This window comes from Somniosus microcephalus, chromosome 8, assembly GCF_052327205.1.
Source record: "Somniosus microcephalus isolate GS21.2 chromosome 8, FLI_Smic_1.0, whole genome shotgun sequence".
Classification (NCBI taxonomy): domain Eukaryota; kingdom Metazoa; phylum Chordata; class Chondrichthyes; order Squaliformes; family Somniosidae; genus Somniosus; species Somniosus microcephalus.
In genome coordinates this window covers 82,103,930-82,121,282 of record NC_140994.1, presented here as the reverse complement: position 1 = coordinate 82,121,282, position 17,353 = coordinate 82,103,930, and the positions used below count along the sequence as shown (strand labels likewise).

General features: G+C 44.2%; 1 long non-coding RNA gene across 1 annotated transcript in view; it reads right to left on the bottom strand.

Annotated features, from left to right (window-relative positions):
• Positions 1–8,933: 8,933 nt before the first annotated feature.
• LOC147113671 (uncharacterized) overlaps positions 8,934–17,353 on the bottom strand; it is a 33,371-nt gene continuing 24,951 nt past the window's right edge. The window contains exon 2 of the long non-coding RNA XR_015079256.1: positions 8,934–9,588. This is a non-coding gene — a long non-coding RNA (uncharacterized LOC147113671). The remainder of the gene's footprint in view (positions 9,589–17,353) is intronic.

The following is a 17,353-nucleotide window of genomic DNA, read 5'->3' as shown; positions in this document are numbered from 1 at the left end:
GATTTTAAAGGGCCCCTCCCCTCCTCTGACCACAACGTGTACTTCCTCAACATAATTGATGAGTACTCCCGTTTCCCGTTTGCCATCCCTTGCCCAGACATGACCAGTACCACAGTCATTAAAGGTCTGAATGACCTTTTCGCCTTGTTCAGCTTCCCTAGCTATATCCATAGCGACCGGGGCTCATCCATTATGAGCGACGAACTCCGTCAGTACCTGCTCATGAGAGGTATTGCTACAAGCAGAACCACCAGCTACAACCCCCGGGGGAACGGCCAGGTGGAAAAAGAGAACGCGACGGTTTGGAAGGCCATCCTCTTAAACTTAAAATCTAAGGGCCTTCCGACCTCTCGCTGGCAGGAGGTCCTCCCTGCGGTGCTCCACTCCATTCGGTCACTGCTTTGTACGGCCACCAATGCCACCCCCCATGAAAAAATGTTCACTTTCCCCAGTAAGTCCACATCGGGGACCTTGCTACCGACATGGCTGATGTCTCCAGGACCCGTCCTACTGCGGAAGCACGTGAGGTCCCATAAAACGGACCCCCTGGTCGAGAGAGTGAGCCTCCTCCACGCCAACCCCCAGTATGCTTACGTGGCATACCCGGACGGGTGGGAGGACACAGTCTCCATACGAGACCTCGCACCTTCGGGTGCCCCTGAAACACTACCATTGCCATCCACCACTACCCACAACCCAACCCCTGTAGACGGCATGCCGCAGCCCCAGGACCCATCATTGACCACCCAACCACTCAATGAGACGCCAGATTCAACGTTGGATGCTGCACCATCACCGCCGCCACCATGACGATCAGGACGGCATACAAGGCCACCTGATAGACTTACTTACACGAACCTTTAGTACACTTCACCCCGCCGGACTCAATTTTAAATAAGGGGTGAATGTGGTAAACCACTGTTATTGTTGTTCACCGTTGTTGTTGTTGTTGCACGCTGTTGTATCTATGCATGCCTCAGCTGGCTCCGCCCCTGGCTCCACCCACATGCCCAGGTATAAAGGTGACTGCTCTGCAGCCCCCCTGCCTTCTTGGAAACCAGTCAACCACGAGAGGCATGCTTTGTTCTTTGTTAATAAAAGCCTTTTAGTTACTCTCCTAACTCTCCGTCTTTTATGAGTAATTGATAGCGCATCAGTGGCACACAACAGGAGGGAGGAGGAGCGCACAGGCAGGGGACAAGCCAACACCCAATCACTGCGCTGGAAAATAGAGTGCTGCAGATTATTGGGCACCAGGTAGTGGGTACCGTGGCCACTGGTGACGATGATCCCCTTGGGGACAACAACGGTCTGTTCATCCCTACTCCTTCCTCTCACATCCCACTTCCCCCTCACCCCAAAAGCGTTTCGCACTTTCCAGCTAATCATGCTGTATGCATGCATTTCTCCCTTCCTGCCCCCCTCCCCTCACCTTAACCCAACTCTTGTGCCTTTATGCTTTCAGATAATCAGCAAGCACCTGAGCAGCCTGTCCCTAAGGGCACCGTAGAGAGCGAGGTGGGAGAAGAGGAGGAGGAAGAACACACCGCATCACTGCATGTCTCACCCACAGGCACCAGCTTAGATACTGGCAGTACGCATACTTTAGAGGCCAGGAGAGTAGCGGGATCTGCACGGGGTGAGGCACCGGAGACAAGTGGGCTGCAGCAAGGCCAGGGGAAAGGGTAGCGCGGGGGCCAGCTCCCCGGAGGGCGCGTTCGCGAGCGAGTTCTGCTGCACAGGACTGATGAGGACCTCGATGGGGAGGCGTTTAGAAGAAGGGCGATGGGTATGCACATGGTGATGATAGGTGCAATGGCAAGGGTGCCCGAGAGCCTCTCGGCAATGGTAAGGAGCGTGGAGGAGTCTGCCTCCAACATTGTACAGAGCTCTGCGCACACCATGGAGCCCATCATTTCCAGTCTGCAAAGGATGTTAGACTCCCAGAGAGACCATGGTGACCCAGACCTGATGCCGTATGTGATGGGTGATCTGGCAGCTTCCATTGCAGCACAAGCGGAAGCAATGCAACGTCTTAGTGCTGTAATGCAGTCTATGCTTGGTGGCATCCAATCTCAGACTGCTCTCGTGCAGTCTCAGATTGATGCCGCGCAAGCTCTCACTGCTGCCATTGTGGCTGGATCTACCACTGTCAATCGGGGCTTTCACGGTGTCACAGCAAGCCAGCAATCTGTGCCCCACCAGTGCTGGGACCTCAACTATTTACAATCTATATTAATGACTTGGATGAAGGGACCAAGTGTACTGTAGCCATAATTGCTGATGATACAAAGATAGATGGGTTAGCAAGTTGTGAGGAGGACACAAAGAGTCTGCAAAGGGATATAGATAGGTTAAGTGAGTGGGAAAATATTTGGCAGACGGAGTATAATGTGGGAAAATGTGAGGTTATCCACTTTGGAAGGAAGAATGAAAAAGCAAATTATTATTTAAATTGAGTGAGATTACAAAATGCTGTGGTACAAAGGGATCTGGGGGTCCGAGTACATAAAACACAAAAAGTTAGCATGCAGGTACAGCAAGTGATTTTGGAAGGCTAATGGAATGTTGGCCTTTATTGCAAGGGGTATGGAGTATAAAAGTAGGGACGTTTTGATGCAACTTTACAGGGCGCTGGTGAGACCACACCTGGAGTACTGCGTACAGTTGTGGTCTCCATATTTAAGGAAGAATATACTTGCACTGGAGGCAGTGCAGAGAAGGTTCACTAGGTTGATTCCTGGGATGAAGGGGTTGACACATGACGAAAGGTTGGGCCTATACTCATTGGAGTTTAGAAGAATGAGAGGTGATCTTATTGAAACATATAAGATTCTGAGGGGGATTGACAGGGTGGATGCTGAGAGGATGTTTCCTCTAGTGGGGGTATCTAGAACTAGGGGGCATAGTTTCAGAATAAGGGGTCGCCCATTTAAGACGGAGATGAGGAGGAATTTCTTCTCTCAGAGGGTCGTGAATCTTTGGAATTCTCTACCCCAGAGAGCTGTGGAGGCGGAGTCATTGAGTATATTCAAGGCGGAGATTGACAGACATTTGAACTACAAGGAAGTCAAGGGGTACGGGGAGAGAGCGGGAAAGTGGTGTTGAGGCCAAGATTGGATCAGCCATAATCTTATTGAATGGCAGAGCAGGCTCGAGGGGCCAATTGGCCTACTCCTGCTCCTGTTTCTTATGTTCTTATGTTCTTATGCTGATGTGCTGCCCTGGGGAGTGGCAGTGGGTCAGTGGAGCAGGAACCTGCTGTCTTCTCTCAGGATGACAGCATTCCTGTTCCCACCACTGCCCTCGATCAGCTCTGGGCCTGTCATCCAGCCAGCCCAGACTGCCGCCACCCATGCTGAAGTGGTGCAGTCTACAGCCGAGCCTTCCAGGCCCAGAGCTGATCGAGGGCATCCTGCAAGGCCATCTGAAGTCTCCCGCACGGACACTCAGCTGGCTTCCACCAGCCGTGCTGCAGCCACTAGTGGGCCAACACTTCATAGGAGCACTAGAGTAGGCAAAGGCACAGTAACGAGAGGCACTAAGGGATTGCACAAGAGTGAATAGTTCATATTTTTGTTGTAAATATGTGTCCACTGATTTTTGATAAATTTATGAATTCAGTTTGCATTATTTTGTGGTGTGTCTCATTTCAGCTTTGTGTTGTGATATGGCCTGCGACAAGGATGGAATGATGGGGATGTGGTGAGCAACGGGGATCTGGGGTTTAATTCATTCGAACCGCAGTCTAATGAGGCGGTCACGGACCACCCTTCCGTGAGTAGCTGCCTCCTCCCTCGCTCCTCATCCTCCTCGTCCTCCTCCTCTCCCTCTTCCTCCTCCTGAGGTGGTCCTGCAATCCCTGGTAGCAAGGGCTGGGCCCTCATGATGACCAAGTTGTGGAGCATGCAGCAGACCACCATGAAATGGGGCACCCGCTCAGCCAAGTACTGGAGGGCTCTTCCCGAGTGGTCAAGTCAGTGGAACCGTTGCCTCAGTTGGCCGATGGTCTGCTCAATGATGTTCCTGGTGGCAGCATGGCTCTCATTATATGAGTGCTGGGCAGGAGTGTTGAGGTTGTGGAGTGGAGTCATGAGCCAGGTGGAGAGCGGATAGCCCTTGTCTCCAACCAGCCAGCCGCGAGCTTGACGTGGTGGCTGGAAGAGTGCTAGCACACCGGTCTGGCGCAAGATGAAGGCATTGTGGCTGCTGCAAGGACAGTGGGCATTGACATTGAGGATTAGCTGTGTGTGGTCGCACACCAACTGCACATTAAGTGAGTGGTAGCCTTTGCGGTTACAGAAGATCTCAGGATTGTTATGCGGTGCCCGCAAACCCACGTGGGTGCAGTCAATGGTACCCTGCACTATGGGGAATCCCGCTATCCTGGCAAAGCCACATGTACGCTCGTCCTGCTTCTCTCTGGTGATGGGGAAGGAAATGTAGTCCCTTCTCCTACTGTAGAGAGCCTCTGTGACCTCCCAGATGCAGCGATGGACGGCAAACTGTCAGATGTTAGCTATGTCTCCTGTTGAAGAATCCACTGGTGAAGAAATTGAGGGCGACGGTGACCTTGACTGCCACTGAGAGAATCGTGGTTGCCCTGATCTGAGGCTGGAGGTCTGGTTGCAGGAGGTGGCAGAGTTCTGTGACCACCTCCTTGCTTAATTGGAGGTAGGTCGGAATACCCTCAGAGGGTAAGGCCTTCTTTTGAGAGCCCTGATGGCCCTCCTCCTCCCACTGGGCACATGTTCCAGTCTTTCTCACTGCTTCCGCTCCCTCCGTCGTATATCCGGGAGGGTGAGGTCGACTGCCAGTACAGCCCCCACTAACCAAGTGTAACAGTTTGATTTTTTTAAGAATAAATGTAGCTACTTTTTAGTTGCCACAACACTCTTGATACTAAATAACCTTGAAATTACAGAATCAGACTGCTGGACTATGTGAAACTGACGTCATGTTCCACCTGGCGTTGAGGCTCCTGGCAATAACTATTAGTGGCGGTGCTGGCGCTAATGGGAGGCTCTAAGGTATCGAATTTTTCCCCCATACTGTCTCTGATTGAGAGTCACAAACCAAAGTTTTAAATTTAAATAAGGCAAACTTCAAAGGGAATAGAAATAAATTGACTAACAGTAAACTGGGCTGAATTGTTAATGGGTAAACCTACAGACAAACAGTAAGAAGTATTCTTACTCCTATACTCTAACCCCCTTGCAATAAAGGCCAACATGCCATTTGCCTTCCTTATTGCTTGCTGTACCTGCATGCTAGCTTTCTGTGTTTCTTGCACGAGGACACCCAAATCTCTCTGAACACCAACATTTGAAAGTTTCTCACCATTTAATGAATATTGTTTTTCTATTCTTCCTATCAAAGTGAATAACCTTACATTTCCCTACATTGTACTCCATCTGCCACCTTACTGCCCACACACTTAGTCTATCTATATCCCTTTGCTGACTCTTTATGTTCTCCTCACAGCTTACTGTCCCACCTACCATAGGCAGATGATTCCATCCTGGATATCCCAGCCAGAAAGGGGCTGTCTGGGTTGCATCCTTCCTTCTGCTTCCTCCTCTTCTGCGTCATCTTCTTCTGCGTCTCCCTCTTCTCTCTGCGAGCGGATGCTGCAAATCTGAAATAAAAGCATAAAATGTGGGAAATACTCAGCAGGTCAGGCAGCATCTCGACATGAGACATGAACTCTGTTTCTCTCTCCACAGATGCTGCCTGACCTGCTGAGTATTTGCAGCATTTCTGTCTTCTCAGAGGCCTTCCTTTACCATCCGAGGCCTTGCAAGCATCCAGCAGCACTCTCTGCACACTTTTAACATGTATTGCACCAAGCTACTACTTCAATAAAATATAAAAAATCCAGTCCAAAAGCTTAAGTGCAAACTTGTCTGAAAGATGTGTGTGTCCCTTTAAGAAGTGCTGACAGCGTCTGTCAGTCTGCTGCACGCTCGCTTTTCAGAGTGAGCTTAAGACCCAGCGCCAGAGGCAGTCATTAGAGCAGGGGCTGCCATTTTTTTCCACGATTGCGGCACAAACAGGTGGCAGTAATAGCCAAATTTCTGGACCATAATCTTAAAATTAGAGCTAGGCCAGGGAAGAGTGAAATGAGAAAGCACTTTTTCACACAAAGAGCAGTGGAAATCTGGAACTTGCTCCCCCAAAAGACTGTGGATGCTGGGGGTCAATTGAAATTTTCAAGACTGAGATTAATACATTTTTATTAGGTAAGGGTATTAAGGGATATGGAGCAAAGGTGAGCCTATGGAGTTGAGGTACAGATCAACCATGATCTAATAGAATGGCAGAACAGGCTCAAGAGGCTGCATGGCCCACTCCTGTTCCTAAATTGTTGTCTACACTTGTTGGTGCAGTTTGTTGTAACACCAACATGCTATGACATCTGTCGCAGTTAATTATTTCTTATTTTCTTCATTTTTTTTTGAAGCAGGAGAGAGTGGCCACAAAGAACTACATGTATTTATGAACTAAAATACATCTGCAAGGATGGTGTGGGGAGTGGGTTATGTGGGGAGAAATTTCATCAATTTATTCTTAATCAGAATCCAAAGGGGATGCAGACCATTCTTCGTGAGATTTCTGCTTTTGCCAATTTCTACAGTGCAAAATAACTTTTGAACAATCGACTTCTCTTTAGTATATAGGCTGACTGTGCGTTTTCATGATGTTGATTGTCACTCAATATATTTGCGTTAGAATTGTTAACCCTTCACCACGAGAGCCAGTCTGACTGCATCGATGGCGCCAAATGCTGTCCGTCAACAGCCGCCATGACAAGTATTGGCGGAAAAAAACCCAAACCAAGGTAAAATTATCCCTCAAATCTCCCGAGTGGATTTTATAGCCCTTGAGATTGCAAGAGTCTGTTCCCTGCACAGTGTCTCATTCGACGAGAGTGTTGATTGGTGAATTGAATGTGGATGTCATTGCACCTTTTTCCGATTTTCCGATCACTGATTTTAAAGGCAGGAAAATCAGGAGCACCATGAATCATGCAGCGAGTTGTTGTGATCTGGAACACACTGCCAGAAAGGGTGGTGGAAGTAGGTTCAGTGGTAACTTTCAAAAGAGAATTGGATAAATACTTGAAAAGGAGAAAATTGCTCGACTACGGGGAAAGAATGGGAGTAATTGGATAGCTCTTACAAAGAGCCAGCACAGGCATGATGGGCCAAATGGCCTCCTTTGTGCTGTATGATGCTATGATTGTCGACATTAGTGATTATTACCATGATCTGATGAGGTATTGTTATTGCAACAGTGTGGTTGCTTCATGCGAGAGGATGCTTATCATATCAGATTGGTAGAAGCTGATAATATCATGCTGACTAGAAGAAAACAGACACTTTGACCCCTGTGCAGCAGGCAGGAGAATTTATACTACTGCAGATTGAGTCGAAGGCTGGTGAGCTCCTTCATACACAGGACATGGCCAGTATGGTTTTACCTTGTGTTAACTCTGGGCTGCGCTTGCACCGCACTATTTTTATACTCCAGCTCTTGACTCGATGAAGATTTTAATTAGCAACAAATGCTGATTAAAAAGATGCATCATGAACAGGGATGGAGGTGATAATTTAACTTAAAGGGGTCTTGCCTGCATGAAAAGGTGTTTGGCAAGTCTTTTATTTCTTTACAACAACCACAACTTGCATTTCTCTAGCATCTTTAAAATAGTAAAACATCCCAAGACGCTTCACAGGAACCTAATCAGACAACATTTGACACGAGCCAAAGAATGAGACATTAGGATAGGTGGTCAAAGAGATAGGTTTGGAGTACTGTCTTAAAAGAGGAGAAAGAGGTAGAGAGACGGAGAGGTTTAGGGAGGAAATTCCAGAGCCTAGGGCCTAGGAAGCTGAAGGCACAGCCGCCAATGATGGAGTGAAAGAAATCAGGCATGCACAAGAGGCCAGAATTGGAGGAGCACAGAGATCTCAGCGGGTTGTCGGTCTGGAGGAGGTTACAGAGATAGGGAGGGCCATGGAGGGATTTCAACACGAGGATGAGCATTTTAAAATCAAGGTGTTGGTGGACCAGGAGCCAATGTAGATCAGCAATATTTACACACAATATGATTATGCAAATTGCGACAAAATGTACCATCACAGTGTCACTTGATCCTGTTGTGATAGAAATGTTTTCTTGGATTTTCTCCCTTCCGTTGAAAAGAAAAAAATGGATCTTGCCAAATATTTGTTGATAATAGCAGTGCCACTTTAAAACCGGAAGGGAAGGTTTTCTGTGTATAGTGACCACGTTTGCAAAGAAACCTGTTCAAGATTTTGCTATGCATCATGCACAGTAAAAAAAAATCTTCCTCAAATTCTTTGGAGTTATAAAAAATTGCCAAATAAGTATTGATTTCCTGCCAAACTTCAGAATACAGAGGATGTTTTCTGTGATTCACCAGCTGTCTTGGCAAAGTCATGCAGGAAGTTGCGCCTGTACAAGACACTGCATGTGTACATTTTTATTCAAGGTGCATGGTATGCTGTTTTAGCTTGTAGAGTGGTTATAAATGATTAGGCCAATCAAACCTAAAGGTCCTGACACAATAAAATGGCTCCCACTCACACGGAATAAACTCCGAAGCTCCGGGCCTAGTTATTTCTTTTCTGTCTGACGGATTTTTCCCTCGCCTTTATTCCTGACACATAAAGGGTCTTTTTCCCCCCCCTCCGATACCACCCACTGCGGCGATTTTAATGCCAGGTGGTTGAGGTGTCTCCCTGTGTCAGGCGGACGCCTCATTAATATACACTAATTGGGGTCCTATTGCTCAGATGCAATTTTAACCGCCTACAGGCCGGACCAAACACTGCAGCCGGTTCAACCAGATAAACCTGCCAGACAGCCAGTGGAAACCCCAATAGGTGAGTGAAATAAAGAATAGATTGGCCTTCCAAAGCTAGGCTTTATTAACTTTAAAATCAGCAGCATATCTTTCCACATCCAGTCCCAACTAAAGCTAGAAAAGGACTGAATTTAAGGTAGCCACAACACATCATGTGATCATCAACTACCAATGAGATTACAACACATATCCCAAGGCAGTTAACAAACAACGAATCACAATACTTTTATTAATCAAGGAATAATCACCACATTCACCCCTCCTTTTAAAATATACTCCAACCTAATAACTTTTACAATTTACAATTAATTATTTACAACTAAACTATGCACGAGAATAAAACTATTTACATAACACAATACTAAATGAACAACAACAAATAATAACATTACGCATAAGTATTAAGTATCTCTCAACTAAAACAATATACTATAACATTTCAACAATTTTTAAAACATTACTATCAATTTAAAAGTCCATTTTCAATCGGTCGACTGGATATCTTGTTCGTGTCGACCTTCTTAACCTTGGTGAAATTCCTTGCCCTCCCACGCCAGAAGGCACAGAAGTATCTTCAACAGGAAGGCTATCCATATCCCGATTCTCAACGGTTTCCGGATTAGAAATCCCATCAGAAGATGAACTGGGACGGTCATAAACATCTATCAAAGGCTGACTAATAGAAGTATGATTATCTGCAATCGGATTGGAAATATTCGTAGTATCTGTAACAGCATCCACATTATCCGAATCATGACCATTATTAATATCCTCAGAAGAGGGCTGGCCCCCACAAGGAGCCAAGTCTTTAATTGAAACAGTACTTTCTTTCCCATCTTGGAATCGAATATGAGCATATTGGGAATTTGCCTCCAACAGCTACACCTCCTCCACCAAGGGGTCATATTTTGACAATCTAACATGGCGTCGAAGCAACACAGGTCCCTGCATAGTAAGCCATGAAGGTACCGAATATCCCGTAGTAGATCTCCGCGGATAGTTAAAGAGCCTTTCATGGGGGGTCACATTAGTAGCCGTTGAAAGCAATGATCTAATGGAATGCAGGGCATCAGGCAGCACCATTTCCCACTGTGTATTCTTAAGGTACCGGGATGTCAACGCCAACATAACTGCCTTCCAGATCACCCCATTGTATCGTTCACACTGTCCATTACCCTGGGGATTATACGGGGTAGTTCTACTAGTAGAAATTCCCCGACTCTGAAGGTATTCCTTCAACTGGGAAGACATAAAAGAACTTCCCTGATCCGAATGGATATACGCAGGCATCCCAAAGATGACAAAAAGTTGAGTCAAACATTTAATAACTGTAGCAGCTGATACATCTGCACAAGGAAAAGCAAAAGGGAACCTTGAAAACTCGTCCACAACAGTAAATATATATCGGTTTTGAGTAGTTGAAGGAAGAGGTCCCTTAAAATCGACGCTCAAACGTTCAAAAGGAGAAGTAGCCTTTATAAGATGAGCTCGTTGAGGCTTAAAGAAATTCGGTTTACACCGAGCACAGATAGAACATGATGAAGTCATCCGCTTGACGTCTTCAACTGAAAAAGGCAAGTTCTTACAGCGTACAAAGTGTATCATCCTCGTAACCCCAGGATGACATAAGGCATTGTGAAGATTAATAAGTGTATCTCCGTGAATCACAGAACAATAAGCCCTCGACAGTGCATCAGCAGCAACATTATCCTTCCCTGGACGATAAACTATGTCAAAATGGTAACATGCCAACTCAATCCTCCATCTCATTATTTTATCATTTTTAATCTTTCCAAAATGTTTAACATCAAACATAAAGGACACAGATTTTTGATCAGTTACCAACGTGAAATGTCGCCCCGATAAATAATGTCTCCATTTACGCAATGCTTCTACTATTGCGTATGCCTCTTTTTCTATTGAGGAATGTCTTTTTTCACTATTATTCAAAGTACGTGAGAAAAAGGACACAGGTCTTCCATTTTGGTTCAAGGTAGCCCCAATTGCAAAATCCGAAGCATCCGTCTCAATCACAAAGGGAACCTGCTCATCAATGGAATGCACAACTGCTCCTAAAATATCCTTTTTTAAATTCTCAAAACATGTCCTGGCCTCCCATGATAGAGGATATGTCGTAACCCGAATAAGAGGCCGGATCTTCCGTGAAAAATTTGCAATCCAATTAGAATAATAAGAAAACAGTCCAACAACTCGTTGCAAAGCCTTAGAATTAGTAGGACAAGGTAAATCGATCAATGGTCGCAGACGTTCTGGATCTGGTTTAATCTTATTTCCCGAAATAATATACCCCAATAGATTGACCACAGTAGTCGAAAAGATACATTTCTCTTTGTTAAAAGTTAAACCAACTTTTTCCGCAGCTTGAAGGAATCTTTTTAAATTAGAATCATGCTCCACCCTTGATTTGCCACACACTGTGATGTCATCTAAGTATGAAAAGGTGTCAGAGAGGGAGTTATCACTTATAAAAGCATCCATTGCCCGTTGAAAACAAGCAACACCATTAGTAACACCAAATGGTATTCGGCAAAACTGATACAGCTTTCCACCAGCCTCAAAGGCCGTATATGGTTGATTCTTCTTAACAATAGGAATCTGATGATAAGCACTCTTTAAATCAATAGTGCTAAAAACTTTATACTGAGATACTTTATTGATAAGCTCATCAATCTTAGGCAAAGGGTACGCGTCTAATTGAGTATACCTATTAATAGTTTGGGAATAGTCTATGACCATTCGTTTCTTGTGTCTCTCATTAGTCGTGACAACTACCTGTGCTCGCCAAGGCGAACAACTAGGTTCAATGATTCCTTCCAATAAGAGACGTTGAACTTCAGAATTAATAAATTCTCTATCCTGACTACTATATCTTCTTGACTTGGTAGCAATTGGCTTACAATCCGACATCAAATTGGAAAAAAGTGATAATGGAGGAATAGATAAAGAGGTTAATCCACAAATAGATAAAGGTGGCTTAGTCCCTCCAAATGAAAGACTAAGAGACTCGTGTAACTGAAGCACATCATGTCCAATCAAAATATCCGCACAGAGATTAGGCAAAACAGATAGGCGTATATCAGTATACGTATTACCTAGAAGAACCATTTTCACAAAGCAACAACCAGCTATTGGTGAAGTAAGGGTCGTCTGAGCCATACACACCTGATACGTAACAGGCGAAATTTTCAAATGCTTCTCCTTCGCAAACTGAAGACTTATAAAACTCTCAGTACTGCCCGTATCTATAAGGGCCTTCACTTCCAACCCATTAACTTGAGCCGTAACTATAGCTTTGTTTAGGCCATGAGCAAATGCAGCAGAAATTGATGCAATAAACGCCCTATCTAAAGGCTGAATAGTCACAGAAGAGGTAGTGGAAGAAGACCCTCCCACACCAGGAGAAGGGAAGGTAATTGAACCTGATGATTTACACACACGTGCATAATGACCTCTCTTGCCGCATTTACTACACACAGCCTCCCGAGCAGGACACTTCAGACGAGGGTGCTGGATATTCCCACAAAAATAACACTTCTGAATCCTAGAGGCAATGGCCGCCGAAGTAGAAACTGTTTCAAAATCTAGTAAACCACTCCCATTAAGTCCACATAATTCCTTTTCATCCGAAATTGCCGAAACCATAGTCGCAGGCCGATTAAAAAGAGCATAAGAATCCGAACTTCTCTGAGCCACATCCAATGTAGAAGCTTGCTCAAAAGCACTTTTAAGATCCAGAGTCTTATTTTCTAACAACCGCTGACGAATTGATCTAGACAGTAATCCATTAATAAAAGCATCCCGTACCGATTCGTCCTTATATTCTTCAGCCGTCACAGCCTTATAATTACAGTCAACACTAAGGCACCGAAGTGCTTGTAAATAAGTATCCAAAGATTCTCCCACCTGCTGCCTACGGGCAGATAGAAGATGACGTGCAAATACCTCATTCTTTGGTTTAACAAAAATCTTTTCCAATGTAGAAATAGCCTCTTCATAAGTTTTACAGTGCAAAATATATTTATATACATCCAGGTCAATGTAGTTGATCAGCATATTCAGCTTATTTAGAGCCTCTTGATCCAACACGCCCAAAAAGTTTTTAAATGTACAATACCAATGTTTCCATTTATCATCCACTCCAGCAGAATTGGGGTCAGCCTTGAATCGTTCTGGTTGAACATATCGCTCCATTCTAACATAAAGTTAATAAATTGAAATAAAGAATAGATTTGCCTTCCAAAGCTAGGCTTTATTAACTTTAAAATCTGCAGCACATCTTTCCACATCCAGTCCCAACCAAAGCTGGAAAAGAACTGAATTTAAGGTGGCCACCACACATCGTGTGACATCAACTACCAATGAGATTACAACATATATCCCAAGGCAGTTAACAAACAACCAATCACAATACTTTTACTAAACAAGGAATAATCACCACATTCACCCCTCCTTTTAAAATATACTCCAACCTAAATAACCTTTACAACTTATAATTAATTATTTACAACTAAAACTATGCACAACAAGAGTAAAACTGTTTACATGACACAATACTAAGTGAACAACAACAAATAATAACATTGCACATAAGTATTAAGTATCTCTCAACTAAAACAATATAATATAATATTTCAACAATTTTAAAACATTACTATCAATTTAAAAGTCCATTTTCAATCGGTCGACCGGATATCTTGTTCGTGTCGACCTTCTTAACCTTGGTGAAATTCCTTCCCCTCCCACACCAGAAGGCACAGAAGTATCTTCAGCAGGAAGGCTATCCATATCCCGATTTTCAACGGTTTCCGGATTAGAAATCCCATCAGAAGGTAAACTGGGACGGTCATAAACATCCATCAAGGGCTGACTAATAGAAGTATAATTATCTGCAATCGGATTGGAGACATTCGTAGTATCTGTAACAGCATCCACATTATCTAAATCATGACTATTGTTAATATCCTCAGAAGAGGGCTGGTCACCACAAGGAGCCAAGTCTTTAATTGAAACGGTACTTTCTTTCCCATCTTGGAATCGAATATGAGCATATTGGGAATTTGCCTCCAACAGCTCCACCTCCTCCACTAAAGGATCATATTTTGACAATCTAACATGGCGTCGAAGCAGCACAGGTCCCTGCATAGTAAGCCATGAAGGTACCGAATATCCCGTAGTAGATCTCCGCGGAGAGTTAAAGAGCCTTTCATGGGGGGGTCACATTAGTAGCCGTTGAAAGCAATGATCTAATGGAATGCAGGGCATCAGGCAGTACCATTTCCCACTGTGTATTCTTAAGGTTCCGGGATGTCAAAGCCAACATAACTGCCTTCCAGTTCACCCCATTGTATCGTTCGCACTGTCCATTACCCTGGGGATTATACGGGGTAGATCTACTAGTAGAAATTCCCCGACTCTGAAGGTATTCCTTCAACTGGGAAGACATAAAAGAACTTCCCTGATCCGAATGGATATACGCAGGCATCCCAAAGATGACAAAAAGTTGAGTCAGACATTTGATAACTGTAGCAGCTGATATATCTGCACAAGGAAAAGCAAAAGGGAACCTTGAAAACTCATCCACAACAGTAAAAATATATCGGTTTTGAGTAGTTGAAGGAAGAGGCCCCTTAAAATCGACGCTCAAACGTTCAAAAGGAGAAGTAGCCTTTATAAGATGAGCTCGTTGAGGCTTAAAGAAATTCGGTTTACACCGAGCGCAGATAGAACATGATGAAGTCATCCGCTTGACGTCTTCAACTGAAAAGGGCAAATTCTTACTGCGTACGAAGTGTATCATCCTCGTAACCCCAGGATGACATAAGGCATTGTGAAGATTAATAAGCGTATCTCCGTGAATCACAGAACAATAAGCCCTCGACAGTGCATCAGCAGCAACATTATCCTTCCCCAGACGATAAACTATGTCAAAATGGTAACATGCCAACTCAATCCTCCATCTCATTATTTTATCATTTTTGATCTTTCCAAAATGTTTAACATCAAACATAAAGGACACAGATTTTTGATCAGTTACCAACGTGAAATGTCGCCCCGATAAATAATGTCTCCATTTACGCAATGCTTCTACTATTGCGTATGCCTCTCTCTATTGAAGAATGTCTTTTTTCACTATTGTTCAAAGTACGTGAGAAAAAGGCCACAGGTCTTCCATTTTGGTTCAGAGTAGCCCCAATTGCAAAATCAGAAGCATCCATCTCGATCACAAAAGGAACCTGCTCATCAATAGAATGCACAACTGTTCCTAAAATATCCTTTTTAAAATTCTCAAAACATGTCCTGGCCTCCCATGATAGAGGATATGTCGTAACCCGAATAAGAGGCCGGATCTTCCGTGAAAAATTTGCAATCCAATTAGAATAATAAGAAAACAGTCCAACAACTCGTTGCAAAGCCTTAGAATTAGTAGGACAAGGTAAATCAATCAATGGTCGCAGACGTTCTGGATCTGGTTTAATCTTGTTTCCCGAGATAATATACCCCAATAGATTTACCTCAGTAGTCGAAAAGATACATTTCTCTTTATTAAAAGTTAAACCAACTTTTTCCGCAGCTTGAAGGAATCTTTTTAAATTAGAATCATGCTCCACCCTTGATTTGCCACACACTGTGATGTCATCTAAGCATGAAAAGGTGTCAGAGAGGGAGTTATCACTTATAAAAGCATCCATTGCCCGTTGAAAACAAGCAACACCATTAGTAACACCAAATGGTATTCGGCAAAACTGATACAGCTTTCCACCAGCCTCAAAGGCCGTATATGGTTGATCCTTCTTAACAATAGGAATCTGATGATAAGCACTCTTTAAGTCAATAGTGCTAAAAACCTTATACTGAGATACTTTATTGATAAGCTCATCAATCTTAGGCAAAGGGTACGCATCTAATTGAGTATACCTATTAATAGTTTGGGAATAGTCTATCACCATTCGTTTCTTGTGTCTCTCGTTAGTCGTGACAACTACCTGTGCTCGCCAAGGCGAACAACTAGGTTCAATGATTCCTTCCAATAAGAGACGTTGAACTTCAGAATTAATAAATTCTCTATCCTGACTACTATATCTTCTTGACTTCGTAGCAATTGGCTTACAATCCGGCATCAAATTGGAAAAAAGTGATAATGGAGAAATGGATAAAGAGGTTAATCCACAAATAGATAAAGGTGGCTTAGTCCCTCCAAATGAAAGACTAAGAGACTCGTGTAACTGAAGCACATCATGTCCAATCAAAATATCCGCACAGAGATTAGGCAAAACAGATAGGCGTATATCAGTATACGTATTACCTAGAAGAACCATTTTCACAAAGCAACAACCAGCTATTGGTGAAGTAAGGGTCGTCTGAGCCATACACACCTGATACGTAACAGGCGAAATTTTCAAATGCTTCTCCTTCGCAAACTGAAGACTTATAAAACTCTCAGTACTGCCCGTATCTATAAGGGCCTTCACTTCCAACCCATTAACTTGAGCCGTAACTATAGCTTTGTTTAGGCCATGAGCAAATGCAGCAGAAATTGATGCAATAAACGCCCTATCTAAAGGCTGAATAGTCACAGAGGAGGAGGTGGTAGAAGAGGGCCCTCCCACACCAGGAGAGGAGGAGGTAATTGAACCTGATGATTTGCACACGCGTGCATAATGACCTCTCTTGCCGCATTTACTACACACAGCCTCCCGAGCAGGACACTTCAGACGAGGGTGCCGGATATTCCCACAAAAATAACACTTCTGAATCCTAGAGGCAACAGCCGCCGAAGTAGAAACTGTTTCAGAATGTAGTAAACCACTCCCATTAAGTCCACATAATTCCTTTTCATCCGATACCACCCACTGCGGCGATTTTAATGCCAGGTGGTTGAGGTGTCTCCCTGTGTCAGGCGGACGCCTCATTAATATACACTAATTGGGGTCCTATTGCTCAGATGCAATTTTAACCGCCTACAGGCCGGACCAAACACTGCAGCCGGTTCAACCAGATAAACCTGCCAGACAGCCAGTGGAAACCCCAAAAGGTGAGTAAAAAGCTTTTCTTTGTGGAGCAACAAGGGTCAGCAATGCTTTCTCCTGGCCCCACAAGGAAAGCCTAGGCCTCTCCCGACCCAGTCTCCCCTCCTTCCCACCCATGAACATTGCCGAATTCCTGCCCCCCCCCCCCCCCATCCCCAGGTTTTCCAATCCTCCAGGTTTGAGCTGGAGTCTCCAGGAGTTGAAGATTAATCTCCAGGACACTGCTGCGAGTAACCTGGGAGGAAGATCATAGGGGCGCTAAAAAAATTGTGGGTTTTTCTCATTTTCCTTGAACACTTTTGTTTATTAGCTATAAAAGTATTGGTGATGGGGAGGAAAAGGCTGTTTGACTGAGAGTCAAGGATCATCCAATCCGATAACAAAGAGTCTGGTCGTTTTTCAATTGGAAAGG